This window comes from Carassius gibelio, chromosome A23 (assembly GCF_023724105.1).
Source record: "Carassius gibelio isolate Cgi1373 ecotype wild population from Czech Republic chromosome A23, carGib1.2-hapl.c, whole genome shotgun sequence".
NCBI classification, from domain to species: domain Eukaryota; kingdom Metazoa; phylum Chordata; class Actinopteri; order Cypriniformes; family Cyprinidae; genus Carassius; species Carassius gibelio.
The window spans coordinates 17,211,238-17,217,237 of NC_068393.1; the positions used below are offsets into that span (position 1 = coordinate 17,211,238).

The window sequence follows — 6,000 nt, forward strand, 5'->3', positions numbered from 1 at the left end:
CCATACATTATATTGCGTTCAGGACTGAAAAAAGTAGTCTCGTCTGAATCAGGAGAGAAATATGCATATAACAAGTACTGTATACAAGCCATACCAGTTCAAAAACAGTTCTAAACAAATATGCCGGCAGATTTTGATGTAAGAGGACAACAGGGGTTGACTTTGCCACTGGAGGAAGTGTTATTATGGCCTATGGATTCATATTTTGCCCAGAAGTCATGTTTAAAGTTAAAAATCTAAATTATGAATTTGTAAAAAGCACACAGCTTTTCACTTTCCAATACATTAATTGATGAACTGGAGTCGTGTGGATTATTATGATGTTTTTATCAGCTGTTTAAGCTCCTATTCTGATGGCACCCATTCACTGCAGAGGACTCACTGGTGAGCAAGTGAGGTAATGCAAAAATAAATATTGGGTGAACTATTCTTTTAAAGACATAGCAAAAACTATGCAAAAATGCTCTCTTCTGCTAGTTACATGCACAATGTGTTACATTCAACATTCACAGCCTAAACTCTTTAGAGCAAATCAAACACAATTTATCAGTGGTCAAACGTTACAAATTACAAACAAAAAGAGAATATTCGAGGCAGATGGACCCAGAGACTGATCAACACCTGTAAAACTGCTCTTGTCCCTGACAATTCCCCCATTAATAACCAACACGCAACCTGTGAAGATTTCATATATGTTCAGTGCTTTTCAAGAAGCTTTAATAATTTGAGTTTAAGCTTTTTATAACACAGTGTATACATTCATTAGTCTAATAATCAGACACAAAGCCTTGTCATTTGAATGAGACCCAGGCACACACAAAAAGGCTACCTCGCACATTAATTACTTATTAAATATGTATCATTTTTCAGAATGCTCAAAACCCTCATGTATGATACGCAAACACACATAACAGATAAACCCTCAGACAGTGGGCACACATCACACACGAAAAGCTCAAAGCACAAAAACATTCTAAACATCAAGGTTTCTATTTACCTTCTCTCGGATATCACAGGCATTTTAAACATGAGATGTTTCCCCTCAACTGATTGGCTTACTAGAGACATGGAGGGAGAAAGAAAAGAGAGTAATTAATTACTTATGTGAACCATTGCATGAGAAAGACAATAAACCTGCCTGGTCGCCATGGATATGACATATTTGCCCAGAAAACAACACAATAATTAGCAAAGCAGAAAGATCCGGCGAGAATATGCCAACTCTGGGGTTTAAAGTGGCAGTGATCTTTTTACACACTATTGCCTTAGACACGACACAGCAAACAGAGCACAAACAAACATAATAAAAGGAAAAATATCTTATTAACTAATGCCACTAAAAAGTGAGACAGTGCAGACTGTAATAAATACTTATTATTACAGTCAGTAAACACAAAAGGAAAAGGGAAAATGCTATGATTTAATTTATAAATATTGTATAATTATAAAGTTGTAGTGTTTTCTTGAATGTAAAGGAACAATAACTGGATCAGACACAACATCTTTATGAAACTGTATAAATCTGAGTTGATACTAATTATGTAGTATTGTTTTTGTAGACATACTGGTATTGTTATTGTAGCATAATTTAAGCAAAATGTGTAACATGTAAAGTCCTATGTCTGAGAAAAAACTGAATGGACAGTGAAAACAGAAAACAACTGACTGCCAAGCTGCTGTCCTCTAATGACCTACAAAAGTTTCTAGATTTAATATTTTATATTTGACAGATCCACAACGACTCGTCTGCCAACTTTGCAGGGATTATATGTAGTCCATCATAATAAAAATCAATAGCTTTGTCCAAATGACGCACTATACACTATCCACTTATACATAATATACTTATACACTATGTTCTCAACCATATAGAGTATAAATTATGTATGGTTATGTTGTCATTCAAAATGCATTTAACCCATCCAAGTACACACACAAAGTGGGCAGCTTTCACAGGTTAAGAATGTTTTGGTTTGCGTTTTAAACTAAAGCACCTTTTAAATGCCTTGTTAGCAGACAGCTTCATCTTTGTATTGTGTTAATTTAGCAAAAGCATCTTCTGAAGTCTACTGACTGTAGTCTATAGATATATTCACATACAAGTGTATTGCTACAGTTGCAGTGCAGATGCACTTGAGAGAAAGGCTTTGACATTGCAAGATGATAGACAGCTTGCCTATAGTAGCCCATAGAAACAGCCGCTAAAAGGAAACCTAGCTATAGCCTAAATATCTATGACTGCAACCAATTGATAGTTTTCAGGTGACGTCACATCCTTACGGGAGCACCCACATGGAGGATCAAAACAAGGCTTTCCTCCACTGACTGCCAGTTATTTTTAAGATGACTGCATTTAGTAGTAATGTAGTCAGACAGTGATATTTGAAGGCCAAATTCAGTATACACCTTATTGATGATGCATACTTTGTACAGACAAGCAGATGAATCCAGAATATAAACACAATGTGCAAAGTTTAAAGGGGTCATATGATCCTTTTTTAAGATCATTATTTTGTGTATTTGGGGTAACAGAATATGCTGATATGCTTTAATGTTCAAAAAACACATTATTTTTCAAATACTGTACATTATTGTAGGTCCTCTATGCCTCGCCTATCAAACGAGTCGGTGTCTACAAATCCCTCCTTCTGACAAGAGCAGTCTGCTTTAATTTCCCAACTGACCCAGTGCATTGTGACTGGCCAAACAACGCAAGCACTGGTCGGAAATGTAACGCCCCTTTCCATAACCAAGAGCTTCATCTTTCAAAATAAATGTAAAGACCGTTTTAATAATTTCCTTCATTTTATCATTAGTTTAAGGCTGAAGGGGGAACAGAGTCGGATAAGACAGCTGTCTCCACTGTATGATCGGTCTCTCTCTCTCTTACGCACACACACACATATACACACACAACGCACAAAACTCTGCATTTGAACAGACATTTAAACTAATAACAAAACATACTTCCGGTAGCTGATTCAGAAGCGCAAGATTGTCATTGCCAAATCAGAATGACCTCCTCTCCTCGTTTCAAGAAATGGTTGTCCATAAAATGCGTTGCTGTTCTGTTATAAGTAATCATAAAGATTCCTAAATGCATCCATTTCAGAAGACCAAATAAAGTGCTTCTGCTTTCGCCTAGAAAAACACAGCATCTCCCTGACATGGCTGCTTCAACACTAACGGCGGTTACTGAAACCACGCCTTCTTTTTTTGCATGAACATTTGGGTGGCATTACGAAAATATATCCACATAGTGATGTAGACATGTGGGGGCGTGTTTGAAATGAGCTGTTTTAGAAGGGCATGGCACTTAACTTTGATAAAGAATATCTCTTTGGATTTGAGACTCTAGTCTTTGCAACTTTACAGGTCTTCTTTGTGCACCAAGAGCTTGTAACACTCCATAGAGAAAGGAAAAATAGAAATAGCATGATATGACCCCTTTAATATTAAATGCTTTCCCATAGAAAACCATTATAAAGAAGACACTTAACCATTAGTGCATTGCGTTCGTATTCTGGGCTCATTTGCTTGCCTGCATATGCACGCATCATCAATAAGGTATGATCTAATTTCATATTTTGATATCACTGTTTAACTGTTTTAAGACACTTTAAGTGTTATTTAAATTAAATGTTTTCGAATGTACCTTTAGTGATTGAAATATTGCGACAACTGCGTTATATGGATTGCTAATGGCCAAAACTTGAATTTTGTTCACATATCTTTGTTTTAATCTTTTGACAGGTAATCTAAATACTTCTGGATTGGAACAGATAGAAAATGTTTAGTCTTGTGCTGCAGTTCTATGGATGTTTTGCCCGCCAGGTCACGTGACAGGAAACTATCAATTACGATTTAAACCCCGTGGAAAACCAACCAAAAAAAAAAAACACACACACACATTGCGGGGTCTAAAATGTGCTATTATTCCAAATATCAATAATAAATATTTCAACTGATTGTTCTACAGTTTAACTAACAAAAACAAAAAAAGTTCAGCAAAGTTCAAAATTGCCTTTGCCAGTGCAGATAACTATAGCAACAGTTTATACAGTGATATAAACTTAAAAAATGGACTATAAACCCTGTCATAAAGTACTGGCATTATTTATTACTTTATTATATACATTTACGTAACACAAACATATCACAAAAAAAGAAGGAACCACACAAAACAATAAATTCCTTTATAAGTCATCATTAGTCTAAAAATTCAGTTATTATATTATGTTATATATGTATTCATACAGTATCATATCTCTCACACACACTTCGTAACTTACATACTTCACTACTGCTTTCACTTTGCACTCTCGTTGCTAACACCTGTTAGGAGCCCGATCACGTTGAGGGTAGATTTAAAGCTTTTTAGAAAACCTACAATGTCAAACTGTTTCGTTTTACACTTATATTTACATTACTTCGAAAGAATGATTTCAAAGAAAAAAAGCGCTCCGGCTTGTACTGTATCCATATAGGCTACATTGTGTGTCAAAGACGTGAGAGATACACAGCTCAGTGTTTTGAAGCATTAATAACTGTATGACGAGCGGACAGATAAGGACGGACAAGTCCCGGGTTATCGGGCTACAGCAATCAAAAAGTTGTGATCTGCTTTTAGACACACAGAAAGCAGCGCACGAGCTCTCTGAACCGGTCCGCGTCTGTCACGCATGTAGGTGATTGTAGGAGCGCAGAGTTTCACTTCTCACTTCTGCACCAAGTGACGCGTTCTATTCAAAACATGACTTTATATTATAAACGAAAGCATCGGATCAAACGCAAGTGATCCGTTCTATCGAATTCAACACCTGGTCGAATTAAACTCACTGGATTCATAAACAAATAGTTACAACTGACTAGTGAGATCTGTAGCTCATCCAAAAACAGTCTTACCTGTAACGTTACTTCCTGGCTTTCCCGCGACTTTCTAAGTTAGAACAAATGTTGTGTATAAGGTGCATGACAAGGGAGCATGCGTGATCAAAGTTGACACTTTTTTTTCTTTTCTTTTTTTCTTTTTTGTGGAGTGTTGTTATTATTGGATTTTCCTATTTCTAACATAGGGCGGGTCGCTCGGAAGATCTGCCCTGGAGAGCCGCTTCAGAATGGGAAGAGGAATCCTTAATTGAATATCTCAGTTAGCCCAATAAGTGAGTTGGAAAACACGGAATGGATTCCTCACATCCGCCCGTCAGGCTAATTGCACTGACTGTGGTATTGATTTGAGCTGCACTGCAGTGAATGATATGGGACATTTTATTATGTTCATTCATATGACATTGTTGGGGTGTCTTGTGGTCACCTTTTGGATTCAGAATCCTGAGGACACTTGCTTTAATAATATTTATTCTATCTTAAAAATAAGTTCTCCTCTGTTGTCCTATATTTTAGGCATTTTAGCACATTTGTTCTACATTTAAACAAGCAACTGAAATGAGGTGGAATTATTTTTACTGATAATAGCATTTTTTAAAAACATTGTAGACATGAAATATGAAAATCATTTCATAAATTTATCATTTATCATTTTTATCAAAGCTATATTTTTTACATAATACAGAATCAAGAAGGTCATAACACAAAATGACCTCAAAAGGACAAAAAGAGCTGTGATAATGTATTTAAAACCTGAACTTCTCCTTACCCAAACTGCACTCTTTTGTGAATTTTTAACAAACAGATTATTGGTAATTAGCAGTTTTTTGATGTGTCCTGCTCGACATAAAAAAAAGAATAAGGGGTAATCAATAGTATAGTCAACTAAGAAAGAATTGCTCTTGCAAATCCAACTTTAGCAAATATTTTGCAACTGAATCAACAATATCTATCTATCTGTCTATCTATCTATAAATAAATAATGTAAAAAAAAATTGAAGTCTGAATTTACTAGAGTATGTTTTACAAGAAAATACTGTCTTTTTACTTCACAATGTCATGTTTAATTTATTGGTTTACTTAACTCTATAATTGCCTTAATGTGAATCCTTC

At 35.5% G+C, this 6,000-nt stretch overlaps 1 protein-coding gene across 3 annotated transcripts in view; it reads right to left on the minus strand.

Moving 5' to 3' along the window:
- The window catches only part of LOC127944458 (zinc finger protein castor homolog 1), a 183,775-nt gene extending 178,664 nt beyond the window's left edge, over window positions 1-5,111 (minus strand). For 2 of the 3 annotated variants that reach the window (XM_052540380.1, XM_052540382.1), the window contains exons 1-2: window positions 4,906-5,111; window positions 998-1,058 (exon numbers count right to left, since the gene is read on the minus strand). The gene's annotated coding sequence lies outside the window, so the exon portion shown is untranslated. The remainder of the gene's footprint in view (window positions 1-997; window positions 1,059-4,905) is intronic. The other variant, XM_052540387.1, reaches the window with a different exon arrangement.
- Window positions 5,112-6,000: the final 889 nt, after the last annotated feature.